Raw genomic sequence first — 21412 nt, 5'->3', positions numbered from 1 at the left:
TGGGGTGAGGTTAGCTTTTCTTCTCTCGTGCCCCTAGAGCCAGCTTTCCCACAATGCCTAGGTGAAGGGTGAGGCCAATTCTGCACAGATGTCCAGGGACCGGCCTCTGATGGTAACATACTCCTGCTGCTGCCAGGCCATGGACCCAGGTGTGGCCCCGGGGGCAGCACAGGCCAGGACCCCACCATGTTCCCACGTGGCATCACTGGCTGCTCACATCAGGTTGCTCCTCATTACCCTCGAGTCTCCAGTTCTGCCTCTCTTCATTGGGCCCACATCCTTCTGTTTCTCTTTCTCTTCCATTTCTCCACCACTTACTTGCTCCTCTTAGTGGTGCCTGGTCTTTGAGTGTCTGGGCTGATCTCAGGAGTTATCTCAGGATTGCTATGCCCTGCTCATGCATTATGGCACTAGGCAGGGGTCATCCTGAGCACGGCCTGCTCCCCCCCACTGCACCCAGGCTGTGTGGTGCTGGACTGATGGTCATCTCAGGCTTTCTCCCTGTCCAGGCCCCATGGCATGGGTCTGGTGGTTGTGGGTTTGCTCCCTGCCCTGCCGGCCCCATTCAGGTGTCATTCTGTCTCAGGCTCACTCCTGCCTGGGGCTGCCATCCCAGGCAGGGGTTCTTCTAGTCTCTAGCTTGCTCCCCATCCTGGGAGCCCATCCAGGACTGCACAGCGCTGAACTGGTGCTCATCTCAGAATATCTTCCTGTTGGGGGCCTGGCGCTGGACTGGTGGTTGTCTTAGGCTTCCTGTTTTTGGGGAGTGTTAGGCTACTAATCATTAAGATGTTCATAGGTCAGGACATTGGGCACACAGACATAGCCTCTCTCCTCTCTGCCATCTACTGATGCACGCGAGACATGGCAGCCACAACCGCAACACAGGGAATTGATGGAAATTTTTACTCCTGATTTTTATTCATGAAAAAATAAAGAAGCTAGTACACAAAATATAAACTCTATCCAAGCTGGAGAAGTACAGGAAGTCTGCTGTTGGTGTAAGCAAAAGAACTTGAATTCTTTTCTTTGTTTGTTTAGGAGGAAAGAGTTTTTGAGACAAGAGTCTCACACTATAGCCCTGGCTTTGAACCAGTGACATTCTTTCTCCCTCTGTCTCTTGAGTGGAGATTACAGTTGTGAATCCTTATGCCTAGATAAGGAGATAGAGAGACAGATAATAGTTAGATAAAGATAGGTGATAGGTAGATAGATAATAGATACGTGATAGATAGATAAATAGATGGATGGATAGAGAGAGAGGTGATAGATGACAGAGACTGTGTGTATATGAATAAGCATGTGAGTGAATGTGCACCTGTGTGTATGTGGTGGCCAGAGGTCAACTTCAGGTGTCATTCTTCAGGAGTTGTCCACCTTGAGTCTCCCCAGTTTGGTTAGGTTGGCTGGTCAGTGAACCCCAGGGACCTCCCCAGCACTGGGTTTACAAACATCTATTAACATGCTCAGCTATTTTTGGAGGGGGGGGAGGAGGAGTCTTGCAGATCAAACCCAAAGCCCTATGCTTCTGAAGCAAGAACTTTATCTACTGAGCAACCTCTCCAGCCCCAAGAAGTAGTTCTCGGATGTGACCCTTGCTCTGTAGACCTGATACATTTGCATTTCCATCTCTTGTCATTGGCAAAGCTATGGCCATACTCTTTATCATTGATCTTTGCTCCTTTTGTTCTGCTTTTTCAAATACAGTAAAGTAAGAAAGATGGGAGCATCAAACATTCTTTCTAATCCATAGGAACAATTATTTTCAGGTCTTAATGAGTATTCTCACATTACCACTTCCTTGCCCCACAGTGGACCATCCTAAGAGGTCCAGGCTGGGGAACCTCTCCCTTCTCTTGGTGTGCAATGCCGTCTTCACCTTAACTTTTCTCTTGGAAACTGACATGTGGAAGGGGCACCATGATGAGAAAGTTTCTGTACTGGCAATTAACAGTGGTATCTCTCCACTGACTTAGAACGAGGCAACTTCTATAATGAGGAAATAAAAAGAATTGGACCAACCTTTCCCCAAATCTGTCCTGGTTTCTCTGCCCTTGTCCCCCAGGAGATATTTAATGATAGGCATGTGAGTTTAGAAGGAATATTTTGGTTGCTTCTTTCTTTCCCAATTACAGATCTGTTCCTTGGGAATGTTTCCGGAAACATTCTCTTAGCCCACTTTCGATGCTCAAGTCAATGGGACTCCCTTAGATTTCTCCTGGGAAGCCATTGCGCCAGCTTGACAGTCTCTCATGAGCAACAGACAGCAGTTCACTCTGTTGAGAATTAGCTTAGGAACAGGGAGCGTGGGGATAGCGTCTGTATCCCCAATAGGCTCAGCATGCCGAAACCTCGCAGCAAAGCTCTACCGTGGGCAGGTGTCTCGCTGCCTATGGTACAGTGTCAAGGGGGTAAGGGGTGGCATTTAGAGCTGGCATCTGGATGGGAGTGCAGTTGTGCCCCTCGCCACCTGTGTTCATGTTCCCTATGCATACAGTGGGATTGCCAACAGTCAGCTGGGGATATGCTCCAAGACCCAACGACCGTAGAAACGACTGACATGTTTTTGTCTCTACACAAATACTTGTGGAAAGGTTTAATTTACAAGGTGAGGGTGATGGCTCAGCGGTGGTGTTGGTGGTGCTGGGGCACCTGTCATGCCAGCATAAAAACCCAAGTTCAGATCCTCAACACGCGTGTAAAAGCTGGGCGTGGTGGCAGGCCTAACCCTAGTGCTGGAAAGGCAGGGGCTGGTGGCTCCGTTAGCTAGCCACTCCGACCAATTGGTGAGACTCAGTCTCGGTGAGGTGAGAGATCAAAAAGCGGGGTGGAGGATTGTCTGGCTATGGTGGTGCACACCTTTGATCCCAGAACTCGGGAGGCAGAGCCAGGTGGATCTCTGTGAGCGTGAGGTTGTTTCATAAGCTCAAGCCAGTTAGTGCCACATAGGCCCTGTCTCAAAAAGATACAGACACATAAAAGCAGGCAATTGGATAAAGGGTAGTTGAGGAAGACACCTGGCATCGACCTCTGTCCTTTACACATATGTACATATTTATATGGACAGAGACACACTCTCACACACACACACACACACACACACACACACACACACACACACAGGTGAGGGGAGAAATCAGTAAACAGCAACTTAGTAGCCGGGTAATTCCAGCAACAGGAATATGATTTCCCTCTATCCCCTCTTGTGTTTTGCAAGCGAGGTCTCCTGTAGGCCAGGCTCTCCGAATTCACTCATACAGCTGAGAATAACCCTGAGCTCGTACTCTCCCCGTCTCAGCTTCCCGATTTCTGGAATCACAGACATACGACACAACACCCAGCTGACAGCATACCTTTTTTTTTTTTTTTTTTTTTTAATACTGTAGAGTATAACAAGCTCATCGAGTGACAACATTTTCTTTCACTGCTAAATTGAAAAGAGTTTTCACCCTTTAACTTAAAGAAGTCTTTTACGGCTACCCTTGGCATTTTTGCTGGGTAGCATCACCCATCTTGTGCATCTTGTGCCTGGGATCATTATTACTTCAGAGAAGCATTATTGAACACAGCTGCTGTGTATGACCCGTGGAAGCTGATCTGATAACAGAGTCACCTCCTGGTGGGTAGTATATGCAGGGTGGACCCAAAGGGTGGGTCTCATCTCAAGGGGACTGCTGTCGGACAGTCTGAGATCCCATCATAGAAGAGCAAACTTCTAACTTCCAGATTATTTAGCTGGGTTTGGAGCACAGTCGCTTGGCTGTGGTTGTGTTGCCCTTGAGAGGATGTATCACTGAGGCCGAAGAAAAGAGCTTAGGACAAAGGATGGGACTCTATGGCGAGCTTTTGCGCCCATTGCAGGGTGGTACAGAGAGGAGTCCATGGTGGGCAGAGAAGTCTGCTGAGCAGATGTATCTCAGGCCTGTGTTTCAGAACTTTTCCCAGAAGGCAAAGTGAGAGTTTAAGTAGCTATGTGAGAGTTGGACAAACATTAGTGGGTCTGTGTCACTGAGTGCCCTGGTCTAGGGCATGCTGGGCTTGCCATAGCACTGGGGTCCCAGGGACTCTTGGTGGTGGCCACCCTGTACAGTACAAGAATAAACAAAGTCTGTCATGGGTAGAAATCCCTACAGAAGCCGGGTGTGGTGGTGCATATCTGTAATCCCAGCATTCTGGGCCATAGAGACAGGCTGATCTCTGTGAGTTCGAGGCCAGCCTGGTCTACAAAGCAAGGCCAGGACAGCCAAAGCTACACAGAGAAACCCTGTCATGAAAAACCAAAAAGAAAGAAAGGAAGAAAGAAGTCCCTAGAGAATTCTAGAGTATTCAGTTCCAAAAAAAAAAAAGATGCCAACAGCTAGAAGCAGATCTAATATGAAAGCCAACCAAGGCAGAAAAAGAAAAGAAAAGAAAAGAAAGAAAGAAAGAAAGAAAGAAAGAAAGAAAGAAAGAAAGAAAGAAAGAAAAAAGAAAGGTACTCTAAATCAAAGAGTGAGAGCCTCACAAGTGGTAAGATGGGGTAGGAATTATTGCACCCAATCATGAAAAGGGAAGAGGCTATCGCAGTTCCTCTTTGCCATGACAAAATGCTGTGACAACTTAAGGGAGAAGAGGCTTATTGGGCCCACAGTTCCAGTCTGTCATGGTAGGGGAGACATGGTAACGGGAAGGCAGGCGTGCTGGCAGGATAGAAGGCCAGCTGGTCACATTGCATCACCTCCATCAGTCCAGCACAAACAGGAAGTGTGGCAACTCTAGAGACTTAAGCACCGCCCACCCTGCCCCCAACCTGCTTCCCTCAGGGAGGTTCTGTGTAGAAGGAAAGCTGGTCAGGGTACTTCTTTTTCCTTAATGATTTTCTTCCCCCATATCCCTGTGGCTCCTCTCTTCTCCCATGCTATGGTTCTGGAGGCCACTTCTGGCAAAAGGCATTTAGTCTTGGAAAGCCAACTGGCTACCAAAATGGTATCTAGGATAGCTTTTCTCCACTGGTGTCCTCAGAAGGCCAGGTGAGCAAAGCACACCTTAAATGGTGTGCACTACTTGGTCTTTCTCAGACTTTTACAGGTGCTGAATCAAAGTCTGCCCACCCCTTAGAATAATTCCTGGAACACAGTAGTAGATGAAGAAGTATCTACTGAATAAATTTAGAAGTATGTGGAAAATATCAACTGAAACCACAAAGTTTTCCAGAGAAATGCCATAGAAGTGTGCTCCTTTCCACAGAACACGCGCCGGTATTAAGTGCTGGCCTGATGGAATGGAGACATGAAGCAAATCCTTAAAATCTGACTCCAATCAGATTTCAAGAGCCTTTAAGCTCAAACTTAATCCAGAACACTGTCCCAAGATAGGAGGAATATAAGGCCAAGCCCCCAAGTATTTTAGTGACTTAATATCTTTAAGTAAACCTTCCGTGTTCCTGCTGTAGGCAGCTGCCACAATGGACATCTGTTGGGAGTTGTGCTTCACAGCAGTTTCCCCTGAGGCTAAAATCTTTCATTTTGGATGGAACTTTTTAAGACATAGGATGTAAAGGTTCTAAACCTTTTGGAGGGTTACCATTTTGGAGGGTTGAACAACTCTTTCACAGGGATCACATATCAGATATCCTGCATATCAGGTATTTATATTATAATTCATAACAGTAGCAAAATTACGGTTGTGAGGTAGCAATGAAAATAATTTTATGACTGGAGGGGTCACCGCAACACAAGGAACTGTATTAAAGGGTTGCTGTGTCAGGAACACTGAGAACCACTGAGGTAAAGAGGTGTGAAACAATCAGATATTTTAGGACAGGATGTTTACAAGGAGATAAAACAAGTGAAATACTTCATTGTGCAGGGAAGCCCCATTAATACAGGAAATAACACAAGATAACTCCAGGAAGGCCCTGAAACAAACCAGATTCACTAAGTTCCTCCTTCCGTAAGAGTATATATGTAATAAAGATTACTGAGAGTCACTCTCAGACCAGCTGAGCTGTCTAGAAGAGCCTCAGACCACCCAAGCTACTGGAAATGGACACTCCAATCTCTGGAGCTGCCTGGAGATTGTGCAGTGTGCTTCAGGTTTCCGGCTTCCATGAAGTGTCACTCATGCCATGATGGGCTTTTGTGACGCAGCTGCCTTTGAGTCGTTTCTTCTCCTGTAAGTAATCCCTCACCCATTTTCCTGTACGTTAGCCCAATAAAACTAGCTGCTGTTGGTTTCTTATCTGGAGTAGACATTTGTGCCTGTCTCCTCAGGAATGATGTCACACAACAGCTGGGGACACACTGCTCCTTTGAGGCATGCAGTCAAGAATCTGAACTGGATTTGGAGAGATAGCTCAGTGGTTAAGGGCCCATGGTGCTCTTCCAGAAGGCCTGAGTTCAGTTCCCAGCACCTATATTGGGTGGCTCATAAGGACCTAAATTATCTCCTAGTATGTTTTTCCATTTCTTGTAGATTCTGGTAAGATAGTATAAGACGTCCTGATAGAAATTAACATAACAGTGACCTCACTCATAGATACATGTCTGCTGAAGTTCACACCTAAAAAGGCTTTTCTCTTTTTAGTATATTTTATTAATTTTTGAGTATTTTACACAGACATATAATGTTATTTTGATCATATTTACCCCATTTGATGATTCTTTTTTTTTTCTTTATAACTCACTGATTTTAATTTTTGATGCCCAAACGTTCATGGGTGTGTGTGTGTGGCTATTCTGTGGCGTGTGATTGACCTACCAGGGGCCACACCCTTAAAGAAAACTGACTCTCCGTTAGAAGCCATCAACTGCCAATATCTTCTCTGCTGGAGGAGGGGCCTTGAGAGCTCCTCCCCACTCCATATTGAAACACTGACTGGTTTAATCTTGTGCGGTTTTTGTTCAGGCAACCGGAGCTGCTGAGAAATTTGTGAGTATTCCGTCATGTCCAGAAAACACAGTCCAATTCTCTTCAACCTCTGGCCCTTACAGTCCTTCTGCTCCCCTCTTCTTTGACTGTCGCTGAGTCTTGGCAAGAAGGGGTGTGAAGTAAATGTCCCATTTGTGGCTGCACAGTCCATTGACATTTACTCTCTGTACTTGGACGAGTTGTGAGTTTTTGCACTAACCCACAGCACTAAGAAACTTCTCAGATGAGAGCCGAGAGCTCTGAATTTAGATGGCAGTTTGCCACTATGCCTATATAGCAAAATAACAAGAGTGGTTTTACCTCCGGGGTCCATGGGCTCCCTGGTCATGGGTTCTTGGACTGATTCATAGTGTTAGACTTGTGTTTCTTCCTGTGGAACAGGCTTGAAACCCAACCAGAAAATGGTTGGTCACTCCCCATAACATCTATGTCACTATTGTCCTCATGGGCATATCTTGCCACACTGGTCATTATTATAGTTCATGGAGTTCACAGCTGGACAAAACTATTGAGGATGTCACCTTCTGGTACTAGGAAAGCTAGATAGTATTGAGGAGGCTTCTTGGTCAGTACTGACTTTATATCTCCATGTTCTGTGGTCAAAGGTATGCAACCAAAAGCAATGCCGATAGCTCTATTGTTCGGGGCCCCTCCAGAACACCCCTGGCAACAGTTTGAAAGAGTAGGTATTCCACCTCTAGCACTGTTTTACTTTTTTTTTTTTTTTTTGGAAAAGGAAACCTCTGGCTGTATAAAATAGCTTTCCAAGAGGAGTTTGCTCAAATGTTCTTAGTGTTTATTATTCCTTTCCCCACTCTCCTGTGCCTTACCCTCCTATTCCTCTCCAAATTTAAGCCTCTATCCCCTCTATTCCTTCTTTTCCCTTTATACCAACCATGTTCTGCTATCCCCACACTACTTCTGGACTTTTCTTGCAGGGTAGGTATACAGCCAAGGCTGAGCTCCAGCTCTGAATATCTTCATGTGCTTTGGGGATAGATGGCCTTCTGTTGGTCTGTAGGCGCCAAGGATACCACTGCTCCTCAGGTTTCTCTGAGCTGGTCTACAGAGACTGAGATGAGATGTTACAAAGGGAAAGAGTGCTGTGGGCCAATATTTATTTCTTATAAAATAATATTGCTGATAAAAACACGAGCTAGCAGGGCAGAGACTCACATCACCATTTAGTATTGAGGTATTAGGAGGGTAAGTGAGCTACATAGGTATACTCCGCAGGTCAGGGTGGCAAACCCAGGTTCAAAGATCCCACGGCAGTGGAGTAGCAGAGCTGTCCCCTGTTGTTTGCAGCCATTTCCTCTGAGCTGAAAGGTTATGTTAAGGCACAAGAAGGAAACAAAACTCACAAGTCTCAGGAAGTTCCTGAACTGGGAGGACACACAAGGCCTCACCCGCTCCTTAAATTGCAGAAGCAGTGACAGTTGCTGGAGAGAGGAGGGATTCTCTGACAACTAAGCTGCTTGCAAGTTTTGTACAGTGAGTTCCCAGGTTGCAGCTTTTGGGAGTGTTACCATGCTTAGGGGAGCTTTTTAGAGACTGCAGCTGCCTTTAATTTGCTCATGCTCTTGAAAGTAACCCCAGGAAACTCAGCGGTTCACTAAGCTAGTTCTAGATGAAACCGTTTCTTTGGTCTGTGGTAGCGACCTGTGTGTGGGTGACCTGTTTGTGGCTTCCCGGGAAGGACATACAGAACAGCATCAGCTACATATTTAATGTGCGAGGTGAACGTGTATGATCAGAGTTATGAACAAACTAAACTTTTATCCATGCCGTGGATATAGAAGCAAACTGAAAATGGTATTGAGAGGCAATCCTAGTATTAATTGGGACAAGTCTTCCCCATAATTTCATAAAATGAAACATAAGGATCATAGATTAAAGAGTGAACATGTCTCAGAACAGAGACGCCCATCAGTGTTGAGGAGAAAGCCCACTGGTCATCATGGGATTGGACGCAGATCACTTCTTTTCTAATTTAAACTTCATTCATGAGAAAAATGAGAAGTACATTGTAGGAAGAGAAGTGGATTAAGAGTCATGAGACTTGGGTTTTTGTCTCAGCTCTCAGTGGCTAATTAGCTGTGTGACCTTGCTAAGTGACTGAACATCTCTGGACTTCATTTCTTCATTAGAGAGAGAGAAAAAAGTAGAGCATCTAGCAATCTCTAAGGGCGTATCGGTGCTAGAAGGATACAGGGCCCAGAACCAGGGAGCTCTTTGAGAGAGCCCCTCTGAGGTCCAGGTATCAGTGTTTATCACGAGTACCCATGGAGGGTCTATTTGCTTGCCACTATACTTACGTGCTGCCATGAGGAAAGGTTGTAGCTTCAGGCCTGCTCCAGGTTCTTTAATGGTTCCCATTATTCTCTTGGGACCTGGATTCCTGATGAGAGTCTCAGATCTGCAGCAAGGAGTCATCACCTTCCTGGAGGGCCCAGCTGAAGATAAGACTGTCTTATATCTAGGTCTACTAGGGCGTTCCTTTAGTGGTCATGTGATCTCCTGCTTTCTTGAACGCAGAACATGTCGTCCCATCATTCTGATGTTAACTTCAATTCTGAATAAACTCAGATTAGCTCGTAATTCCCACTTTAGAGGTGATGTGATTATTAAGTGATTCCAGCTGTGGAGGGAGACATGCTCTCACTGAGTTGGAGTTAGAGGAGCGGCAGGGGACAGAAAGAGGAGGCAAGTTTGTGGGGGCCAGGGAGTCAGGGGACCAATGGAGCCAAACCAGAGCAAGAGTGAGGTCGAGGCATGTCTAAACCTGAGAAATCCATCTTGAGATGGTGGGAATAGGACTGCTTCCTTCCTGCCCGGGGCCTGCATGTCCTGGTGCATGTAGCCTTAAAACCCCCTCACCTCTACCACCCTCGAGGTGGTCACTAGTAACCAGGGTACAGTTTAAATTTCCTCTCTCCTTATCAAGTCATGGCCAGCAGTCACCTTAAATTCCTCTTCATGCAAATAAGGCCCCTGCTAGCGCTGTACACTTACCCTGACCCACTCCCCAAAGGTTTAAAACACCTTTGTTCCCCCCCACACACACACAATTAAATGAGCTGCCTCGCTGAAGCTGTCTCCTGAGAAGGCTGTCCGTCCCAGCTAAGTTTTACTCCTCCCAGTCCTGCCCGGCGCAAAGCCAGCCTGGGTACCCAAAGGGGGAAACAGGCGCTGGGCGGTACAAGTCCACCTAGACGGAAAATGACAGGAGGTCCTCAAAGCAAGAACTGGACTAAAGGCTTCCTTGGGGCAATGGGATAGTGAGAAAGTCTTTGTGTTGGGGTTTTAGGTAGATGACACCATCTTCACCGTGCAGGGTATGGTCAGTCTTCCCACACATCAATCATTTCCCTGCAGTGTACAGAGTGGAGGTGGCAAGACCCAAGAAACTACAGAACTCTCCTCACAGGTCCATGGTGATTATTTCTCAAATTCCATGTTTACCAGGGTTTTGGGGGATCTGGGCTTTCATTCCATTTTGGATTTGGATCAAGTCACTAAATATTTTGGTTTCTCTTCTCTGCAAAAGATTGTAGTAGGGCAGGAGTAGAGAGATGAATAGAAACAGCAGACTTCTCTCCTTGGGGTTGGAGGGGAATGGAATAATACAAGTAAAAATACCATGAAATGAAAACCTCTGTTCAAACACAGGAGATTATTTACAGCCTTCAGCTGATACTTGCCCTGCTCTGGTTGCCCACCTCGTGCACATTCCACAGAAACCATGGGGACCCAAAGAACCACAAAACGTGATGAGTGAATTCAGAAACTCCGTATATAACCGGAGCTGTTTTTGCTGGTGGTCTCTTGAGGCAGCTTTCTTGCCTCGGATGAAGGTTTATAGATGAGCTGTGAGGAGGAAGTCTGTGAGGGCTGGTGGCAGGCTGTGCCTTCTGAGAGGGAAGCCTTACCTCAGCTGTGCTGCTGACTGAGTCCTTGTCATTTAGGAGGATTTAGCGGCCACCAGCTCAAACTGGCCTCAACTGAAAATCAACCTGACACTGTGCAGGAGAGAAATGTTTGGTTATATTTTGTGGTGGAAGAGAGCGGGACAGACGGGAGATGGATGATTGCTGAAAGCCATGAACTTGTCTCAAAGCATCAGCAACACTCCTATGGATGTATCTTGTGGGAAGCCCTGAGCAGAAAAGTTCAACATGGAGGCACAGTAGTCGGGCAGTTCCGAGTTCAAATCTTGGTTCTACCTAGAAGCCAGGATAAATTACCTTTTCTCTCTGTGCCCCAGTTTCCTCATCTCTCTCTCTCTCTCTCTCTCTCTCTGTGTGTGTGTGTGTGTGTGTGTGTGTGATATAATCAAGTCCCCACCTCCAGTGGTAACTGGGAGGATCAAATGAATCAGAGAATGATGTTGGGAAAATGTTAGAAGCCACGATTTTTATGATAAGCATGTTACTTTGATAGCAGGTCGGCCTCTTTTTTGTTGTTTGAAATTATCGTCGTTTTCAGATCCCAGTGGTCCCCAAACAGCATGGTGGACTGCAAAGAGGAAGACTTGGGTTCTGGTGAGCCTGTCACCGAACAACTTTGTGACTTTTGGTCTTGTCTCACTGGTCTGAGAAACGAGTGGAGCGTGTATGTACTCAGTGGCAGCTGTTATCTGTGAAACCCTGGAGTGAATGATCGGGACTGGAGGTGATACAGAGGGACAGGCGCAGAGGCTACACACGGGTGGACAGGATGAGCAGGGGTTCCTCATGTAATACTCGAGTGATGTGGTGGTGAAGCAGAAGTCAATGCTGTGGACGGTTTCCTCTAGGGTATGGGAGAGAGTGGAGGACTCGGGGTACAGGAGGGAATGGAGGGTCCAGGATATGGTAGGGAATGGGAGACTTAGGGTACAGCAGAGAATGGAGGGTCCAGGTTATGGCAGGGAGATTTAGGGCAGTTGTTAAAGTCTTCTTGAAGACTGAACCCCAGGAGGGCTAAGCAGAATGGAAAACAAACCTCTGTAAGTTAGGGATTGGGCCAAGAGCACTCCCTGGATGATTCTGGGGGGTGGGGTGTGTGTGGTGGGGGAAGGAATGTACAGCTGCCCCTGGGAGGGGCATCCGCAGTATGGGTCAGGTGGGCTGGCAGAGCTGGCAGGTGGGCTGACAGCTCCCACACCTGTGGCTAGTTGTTCACCACATTCAGGTGCATTTCCTGAGAGCTGATATTGACTGGCCCCCGTCCCTCACACTGATGGGTCTCCGGCCTCCGAACTTCTGGCTAGGAATGAAAGATACGTTAGTCCCAGCCCTTGCTCTTTTGTCCTTACTGATAATTTTGTCACCTCACTTCCAGGCCACACCTCCATCCCAACTCTCGCCTTCCTCCCTTCTCTACTCCCCGGACCCACACTTCCACCCACAGTTTTATTTCTACCTTAGTTTCTCCTCTTTTCCTAGCTGCCAAATACATCTTGGTTGGAGCGTCCCCTTCTAAGTTAAAATCAGTCACAAAAAGGCAGTGTGTGACTGCCCTTTCTCACCTCACTGTGGAGTCTGCCGTGGGTCTAGCCAGGAACGCTGTCACACTCTCCCTTCCTTCCGTTCAAAACCAAACCAAACCAAACCAAACCAAATACCCACCTCCCGTTTCAATTTAAAAAAAGAGAGAGAGAGAGAAAGAAAAAGTGGAGAGAGAGAAGGCGCGAGAGAGCAGGAGAGAATTTGACATTATTGTATAATTTAAAATTGCACAGCCTAGAGCCCGCAGAACTGAGCATGTAATTACACACTTACTAGAGGTAACAGCAGTGCTGATAATTATTCTTTACACAGGAGAGACCCTGCTGATATCCCACAGTCAGAGAGTGGGAACTACAATATCCTTAATACTGTCCGCAGAGACCCTCCTAAGTAGAAGAGAAGCATGAGGAGGCTCGCAGGGTCCACAGCAATATCTTCATCGCACCGCGATGTCAGGGGCTTTAGCACAACAGAAATCAATAGTTTCTAGTACTTTTTTTTTTTTTTTTATGACCCAACCGGAGGAAGTACAGGAATGGCAGGGATGTGGTATGGAAGGAAACAGAACCTCCTTAACGGAGGGCCTGTCTGTTTAGACATGCCACGCAGTATCAGTTTGTGAGAAACACGCAGCCTTCATCAAAACAACAGATTTGCAGCTGAACTAGGTCCTGGCCCCAGGATGTTGCAGCTGGCCCTTCTGTGTTCTCTTGATTAGAGGGCAGTAGCCCCATGCATTTGGGGCTGTAAAGTTATGTGGTATTAAATCTTTAGAGAGAGAAGGAGAGAGAGAGATAGACAGAGAGATGACTCTGTAGTCCTTCCTTCTAGGCAACTGGTCGCTTTCTTCTCCTTTCTCCCTGTGGACAAAGCGTGAGTTGGTTGTATTTGATACAGATTAAGGGATGAGCCAGCATGATTTGAAACAGAGCAAATTCAAAGTGGTCATCAGTGAGCTGGACACAGTGACACGGAGAAACTTTCAGGTGAAGAAACCAGAAACGTTTAATAGCTAGACGGAGGACCATTGTGATTTTTGCCACCTTCTACTAACTAGGTAGACTGCAGCCAGCGATCGCCCACTTCTACTCCATAACCACAGCCAGATTTCTGAGTATGTATTGTTCTATTAAAAATGTTTCTCGGGGGTTGGGGTTGGCTCAGTGAGTAAAGTGTTTTCCGAGCAAGCTTGAGGACCTGTGTCCGCTAATCGTCCCAGAGCCAGGGGTGAGAGAATGGCGGTGGAGATAGTTGGATCTCTGGGCCTCGCTGGCTGGTCAGGCTAGCATACTCCAAGAGTTCCAGGCCGATGAGAGAGCGTGGCTTTAAAAACAAAGAAAAGAAAAGGAAAGAAAAATCATGTACAGCACTTAAGAAGTAACGGCACCCAGGATTGTCCTTAGGGTCTCCATGTACACAGGTCTCCATGTACACAGGTCTTTCCCATGTGCCCCTGTACATACATGAACATGTGTGCTTGTGCACACACATAGCGTTTCTTGGTTGTTTACACTCTGTCTTGGCATTCTGACCTGCCAATGTTCATGATCTCAGTTGAGCTGGTAAACTTTCGCAACAGGGTCTATTGTCCAGTTGGAATGACAGCCTGAGCCTTTGTGTGTGTGTGTGTGTGTGTGTGTGTGTGTGTGTGTGTTTCTGTTTCTTTTCCCTTGAAGTTTCAGAGGAGAAGCCTTGGATTGGTTGTTTACTGAGTGCCAGCCTTAAATACGTACATGCGGTGATGGTTTGAGTGTGCACACTCCCCCCCCCCACAGGCCCCTGGTTGAATACTTACTTGGTCCCTAGATGGGGGTGCTGGTTTTGGAGCCTGTGGGGCTGTTAGGGGCCAGGGCGCAGCCGGATGAAGCAGCTCACGGTGGACTGGGTCGTAGAGGCTGTAGTTTTCTGCCCCCCGACTGCCATCGTGTAGTAAGTAGATAGATGTTCCGCGTTTACACCACCGTGGAGCAGCAAGCCTGCCTCCACCGCTTTGACTGTAGCTCTCAGACCGGGAGCCAGAACTGGTCCTTCCTCCCCACAAGCAGTTCCTGCCAGGCATTTTATTATGGCAATGAGGAAAGAAAGAGATTCTGTTTTTGCACACCAGTCAGTTGAGACCGGTGGTCACTCTTAAACTGCGTGGCCTCCTCCTGGCACTGTCTCTTTGTTGCTCTAGCCTGATCCCTGGCCCGAAGCACGTTAAAGTAGGAAAGGTTTGTTTGTGCTCCCGTTTCAGGGGAGACAGCCTGTAACGGCAGGAAAGGGCTGGTCGCAGGGGGCTGCTCGCTCACATCTGTGCAGATCAAGATGCTGAGAAAGGGGCATGCTGGCTTTCTGCTTCCCCCCCCCCTTTGTAGAGTCCGGTGCCTCAGCCCATTAGATGCTGTCTGCCATATCGAGGTCAGGCCCCTTCCCTCAACTCGGTCAGTTAAACTTCCCTAGAAACACCCTCATAGGAACGTTTCACCAACGCCCTAGTCATTTCTTGATCAGATCAAGAATTAACCGTTTATCTTCCCACTTTGAAGGTGTCAAAAATGAGGCCGAGGCCAGTGAGGTTGGCCAAGGTCACACAGCTCAGGCAGGCAGACTAAGATGACGGAAACCTGCCAGCATTCATCAAGAGAGCGCATTGTTTCATTGTATCCCTCAGACTACACATTTGACATCACAACAAATACAAAACACAGCGATGAGGGGACCCAGGAACTCTTTAGGTCCCCTGGGGAGAGTTAATTGTAGAGAAAGCCTTTCAGGATCCTACCATTGATGCTCACACTCAAATCCTTTTTCCTGCCATGTATGCAAATGTGCACCAAGGTTAGTGGATCTGGAACTCAGGTCTGCAGTCATTTAGCTATGGTTTGAATTCCATCTGGGCTGTTTATCAACCATTTAAGACTTGGTTTCTTTCCCCTTTTTTTTTTCTGTGTTGCCTTGTCTGTCCTGGACTCACTGTGTAGATCAGGCTGGCCTCTAAACTCACAGAGATCCACCTGTCTCTGCCTCCCCAAGTGCAGGGATTACAGGAGTGTGCCATCACACCTGGCAAGTCTTGGTTTCTTTGTGTAAAATGGTAATAAAACTCATCTGGGGTTGCTCCTGGGAATAATTAATGTGATTTGGGTCATATACACATAAACATGCACATACACACGCGCATAAGCCAACCCTTTGTGTGTGTGTGTGTGTGTGTGTGTGTGTGTGTGTGTGTATGTGCCTGTGTGAGTAAATCCAAATGTCTTCCTTCAGTCCATGCATCTCAGCTACCCATCAGTCCAGCAATGCCAGCTTCATTCTGACCACCCAAAAGCCTTGGATGAAAGCCAATGGTGTTGAGCCACCTCCTGGCTGTGTTTTTATTGGCATAATGAGATGTACCTAAGATGTATGTCCCCAAACCCATGCATGAGAGCAGGGGTGTGATAATGTGGTTGGTATCAGGGGACAGGAGACACTGTCCGCCATTCTCTCAACTCCAGTGGTTGGTGTAAATTACCCACTGAGCTGTTTGTGAATCAATTTTTGTTGTGTATAAACAAAATACACAGGTTTCTAGAGGGAAGACAGAATGGGGAGGCTGCTTGTAAGGGAGCAAGCTGGCAGATCTGCTTTGAGCCCTTGGGCAGGAAACATGACCTTCGTGGCAGAACAGCTCAGGAGGCAATGATTCTGAAGCCCTGGTTGTTAGGATGTTGACTCTTTCCTCCCTTTTGCCCCCAAAAGGTGGTGACCTCAGGAGCTGGGATGGCAAGAATTAAAGGAAAGAAAGGAGATGGCTTCCTGATGGGGAATCGTGCCAGAAATGTCTTTAGATCCCTGGGGAAGAGTTAATTGGAGACAAAGCCTTCCAGGATCCCACTTTAGACGGTGGACTCTCACACACAAATCCTTTTTCCTACTGTGTATGCAAATGTGCATTCGAAGTAGCAGAGCTGGTGCTCAGGTCTGCAGTCCGTTAGCTGTGGTTTGAATTCCATCTGGGCTGTTTATCAGCCATTTAGGACACGTTATTCTCTCTGAGACTTAGTTTCTTTATGTGTAAAATGGGAATAATTAATATGATTTGGGTTGTTACATTTAGCCCAGTGTCTGACATGCCGTAGACTCCATAGCACAGTTTCTTTCTGCTCTCTGCTCTCTGTTCTCTTTCTTTCCAAATCCTGATGCATCAGAACTCAGGAGGAAGAATAGTCACTAGCAACCACACACTCACAAAACAGCCTACTTGAGTGATGAGATGCAGCCTGGAGGAATATGGTGACACTCCCCTCCTGAACAGGACTGTTCAGTTCCCCAGGAGTCCCCGGTGGCTTGTCTGCTTTATCGCTAAACTCCAAGTCAGATGGAAACCTTCATGAATGTGAGAAAGGACTTATGAATAGAAAAAGACAAGCAAGCCAAGTGCTCAAGCCTCTTTGCTGCCTCTGTGACGGGAGGCATGGGGTAGGAGCAGAGTTTAGTCAGGGGCTAAATCGTGCTGATGACTTTCCAAAGCTTTCATAGCCAAGGCTTCCATCATCCCAGGCCACAGGACACTCATTCAGTGCGGTCTGAAGGGGAGGGGGAAGGTTATTAATAACCCAACTTTTCCTCTTATGAAGGGGCTCTTTTTTTCCTCATCCACACTCCAGAAAGCCGGGGCTCTGCTGGGGACCCTTTCTGTATGGCTTGTGCCTCTCCACTGCAGTGGGCAGGCTAGCGAGCCACCGTAAAGCACTTGACACTGCCATCTTTTCATCCTCTGTCCACCTCCCACCCCCACACCCCCTTAACCCTCCCTCCTTTGTGCAAATCTGTTTTCACCACAGGAGCACATGCTGCCTCCTCGAGCTACAACGCTGCTTGCTAATTCAACGATTCATCTTTAATGAGGCCCCCTGCCAATGTTTAAACAGCATTCAGAACAAAGAGGAGGCAATATTTCCCCAACAGCTGCTACGACTGCATCCTCGCAGCTCATCTCTCCAGCATATCAAGGAAAAAAAAATCCATAGAGATTCCATAATGGAAAAAAAAGCACGTGGCGACTGTACTTTGAGACAGTAGATATACATAATACCTACACCTTTGTAGGGGATGTAGATAGAGACAAAGTATTAACTTTTGGGATACTGGGATTTTTAAGAGCAACCAACCAACCAACCAACCAACCAACACCACCAAAAAAACCAAGAAAGTTTTATTGGCTTGGGATAGTGCCACCTTAGGGAGTTTTGGGGTTTTGTTGTTGCTATTGTTTTGGTTTTTTGGCTCCTTGAAAGAATTGTTTGGGAAGCATAGGTGGTAGAGGACTCTGGCAAGGAGTTAGAGCTAGTTCGACTACCTCACTCCATCACTTTCCACCTCAACTCTCTGCCCAGGCCGCTCCCCCTTTTGGAGAAGTGCCAGAACAACACCGGACACACCAGAAAGCTGCAACCATTTCTTTTTTCAAATGTAGAATCTTTTGGCACCGAAAGGAGTGTGCAGAATCTTTAGGCTCTTGGCTGTGTTTGGGGAAAGCGGCCACTAATTCCTAGCCAATGAGAGGCCTTTCTATCTCACATTAGGAAATTCAGCCAATGAGAAGCCTTCAAGTCAGCTGCCCCACTAATCCTTTGCATCCCAGGACAGGATGGTCCTACCAGCGAGAAGGTGAGAATGGTGTGTCATACAGAGCAGTAGCTTCATAAAAGGGCACCTGTATGTCCTTTATCATTTTTGTAAAGATTCAAAGTAACAGAGAATAGGAAACCCACCGATCACAGGACAGCTAGAGATAAGAAATATATTCTAGTAAGCTAATGACCTGAAATCCACGTAACTAGTGGAATCAGCTATCAACTAAAAATTACCCAAGTGATGCTCCTTTAAAATGGGGATAAAAGTATAGCTTGGACGATTGTAGTTTTTTTTTTTTTTTTTTTAAATAGTTCTAGGCCTGATCTCGGAGAGAGTAGTGCAAAGAAACCTCTGAATTATTAAAGGAAAGATGGTGTGTGTTTGGGGGGTGGGGTGGGCGCCAGAGGGACTAAGAGAAGGAGGAGAGCAGAGGAATCAGGCTCTTGTTTATTCAACAGGATGCTTAGTTTCCCTTTTGGCATCACCTATTTTCAAGTTGATTTTCTCCATCGGCAGTCAGAGCATTGATACTGTAGGTATGAACAGGACTTTGCTAAGTGGCTTGCTTAGCATGGCCCTATTTTTGTCCGAAAGCATCTGTGAATGTCTGCAAAATAGAGCCTGGAAGCCTAGACTCGAAAGATGATGATTGCCATATGTGGGTCAAAGGGTTAGTTCATAGCAGCAGCAGGCTCTTTTCTGATCTTTGGGGTTTTTCAGTTAACATATTCAAAATTTTATTTTATTTAGAATTTTTTTTATTATTTTATTTTATGATTGAGTGTTTTGCTTTCATGTATATTTGTGTACCACATGCCTGCTTAGGGCCAGAGAAGTCCAGAAGAGGGCGCCAGATCCCTCCTCTGGAACCGGAGTTACATACGCTTTTGAGGTGCTGGGACTCGAACCCAGGTCCTTTGGAAGAGCTCAGTTGCTGAGCCATCTCTCCAGACCTTGAGGTAACGTTTTTTATGTTAGCTTCGTGCTTTCTGCACGAGGTGTAGTCTTAATGCCCCAAGAGCTGTTCCAGGGTGATTCTGCCTTGGTGATTTTTTTAAAAATCCCAAATCACTTTTAAAAATGTTTTAAATTATTCAACAGGACTTCAACCCTTTTAGAAGTAGAGACAGAGGCAGGCAGAGCTCTGTGAGTTTGAGACTAGCTTAGTTTATATTGTGAGTACCAGGCCAGCCAGGGTAAGACCCCATCTTGAAGCAAACAAGCAAACAAACAAATAAACAAAGAGAAAACTGTGACCATGTTTAATTAACAGAATACCCATTATGGTCGAACACCGTTTCATTCAATGTCAATGGGTACCCACCATTCTTTCATAAATGACATCATTTCTTCTGAAATGCTGGCTAAGAGTGGAATGCAAACTAGAAATGGATGTGTGTGTGTGTGTGTGTGTGTGTGTGTGTGTGTGTGTGTGTGTTTCGGGGGCAGGAATCTGAAAGAATTAGACTCCAACATACTTACCTTCTGGAAGAAGCTCCTTGTTAGTCCTGGGATAGGGTTCTAGGTGATCTGATTGATCTAGTCAGGCTCCCTAAGTCATGCCACTCACTGACCATGAGAGACAAAGGTAGATCCAGTGTACAGAGGATGCTCTCAACCTTCCTAATACTGCAGCCCTTTAGTACAGTTCCTCATGTTGTGGTGACCCCAAATATAAAATTATTTTGTCAGTACTCCATCACTGCAATGTTGCTGCTGTTATGAGTCATAACGTAAGTATCTGATATGCAGGATATCTGATATGTGACCCTCCCCAAAGGGTTGCACCACACAGTTGAGAGCCACTGGACTAGAAAATCCGGGCTAGGAGGGTTCGGTTGGGAAATCTTTCTCAAAGGATTTGATGCTCATTTGATTGCTATGTGGAGGAGGAGAAAGGATCAGTTGTTTGTTGGTTCATTTTCCAGCCAATGAAAAAAAGAAACAGATTCCTGGCGGAGGAGATAAAGCTCCCAAATGCAGGTGGGTGACACATTTGGGGAACAGCCAACTACCCAATACAATAGGGGGATGACATCAAAGTCTGACAGGGGTCTAGAGTTTGAAACCATAAAGAAGCTCGGAAGGATCTTAGAGATGAGCGGTGGCCAATCAAGTCTAGGGAATAGAAGCAGTCAGTGTGTTAAACAGGGAAAGAAAAAGGAATACTATTTAGTATATAACCAAGTGCCTAACTGTACGGCTTTCTTTAAATTGAAAAATTACATTTTTTTCTTACAAGCCTTAGGAGTATATATTATAGCTCAATGAAGAAAGACCTGTCAAGTTGCTAAGGGAATAATACCCACTAGAGAGAACTGGAGCGTTGGGCCAGAAAAAAAAAATAGAGAAAAGAGATGGGATGATGAGAGAGACAGGTCAGGTTGTGAAGGGAGCCAGTATTAGGTGGGATCGATAGGACATGGAGAAGGGGAAAAGTGAGTCCACGGTGGGTGTGAAAAAAAAAAGCATCAGTAATAGACCCAATTAAGCGGAGGTGTTGTGAAGAGACAACCAATGGGGCCTGAGCAGAAACGGTGCACCTGGATTCAGCCCTGCTATGTAGGATGATACTTTTGATGTGTTTCAGAAAAGTGACACTGGCAGAATCATGTAATGAATCACTGCAAGTTAGAGGCCAGCTTGGTCTGCATAGCATGACGCTATCTCAAAAGGCAAAACAAACAGAAACATAGACTCTGTGATACAAATCGCTTCTGCTGGGGAAGAACACTACAGTGAATGGTGCTCATAGGCCCCAGTGCCCCATATGAGGGTGGACAGAGCAATGCCAGTATCCGAAAGTTGGCTCGCCTGGGCCTCCGATGTGTCAGACTCCTTTATAGAGGGTGGGAGACCAGGAATAAGGCCTTAGGGTGCCTAAACGGGCTCAGTGTTTAGGTTCTGTTTCTGTCTTAGTCTTTGCCTTGCACATGAGAGGTAAGACTTGAAAGAGTGGCTTTAAAAATAAAATGGGGCGATAGGCCCGAGGATTTAAATTATCCACCGCAGCAGCGCCGGGAGGTTGGCACGGCAGTGTTCTCCTTACCCTGACGCTCTGAGGGGTGGAGTGGCTTCTCTAAGGTCCCAGGGCCTCAAATTCTTACACATCCATCCCGTAACCCAGAGCATTTTACCTCCTAAGGCTCTTTGCTGATGACACTTCTTCCTCCTACCCTAGAGCTCAGGAGAAAGCCTGGAGGGTCTGTGCTTTTGCCATGACTCCGTGTGTTACCAGAACACAGGTGACCCGTGGCTTGCTTTGGACAGCGTGGGTGTGGGCTGCTCTACAATTCTCCACGGTCTAGTCTAGAACATGGGGAGTCCTGGATGCCATCAGACGGAAGCTGCTGGGATGTTTTATCGACACCACAAGGCCAGCTGCCTCGAAAGTCCCCTAAACCTGG

At 46.6% G+C, this 21412-nt stretch overlaps 1 non-coding gene across 1 annotated transcript; it reads right to left on the bottom strand.

The window, feature by feature from the left end:
* Positions 1-765: 765 nt before the first annotated feature.
* LOC129679077 (small nucleolar RNA SNORA17) lies at positions 766-893 on the bottom strand. The gene has a single exon (XR_008720502.1). It is a non-coding gene; the product is annotated as a small nucleolar RNA SNORA17 (small nucleolar RNA).
* Positions 894-21412: the final 20519 nt, after the last annotated feature.

Source organism: Psammomys obesus, unplaced genomic scaffold (genome assembly GCF_907164565.1).
Source record: "Psammomys obesus unplaced genomic scaffold, mPsaObe1.curated_primary_1811, whole genome shotgun sequence".
NCBI classification, from domain to species: Eukaryota; Metazoa; Chordata; class Mammalia; order Rodentia; family Muridae; genus Psammomys; species Psammomys obesus.
This window is presented reverse-complemented; position numbering and strand designations above follow the sequence as displayed.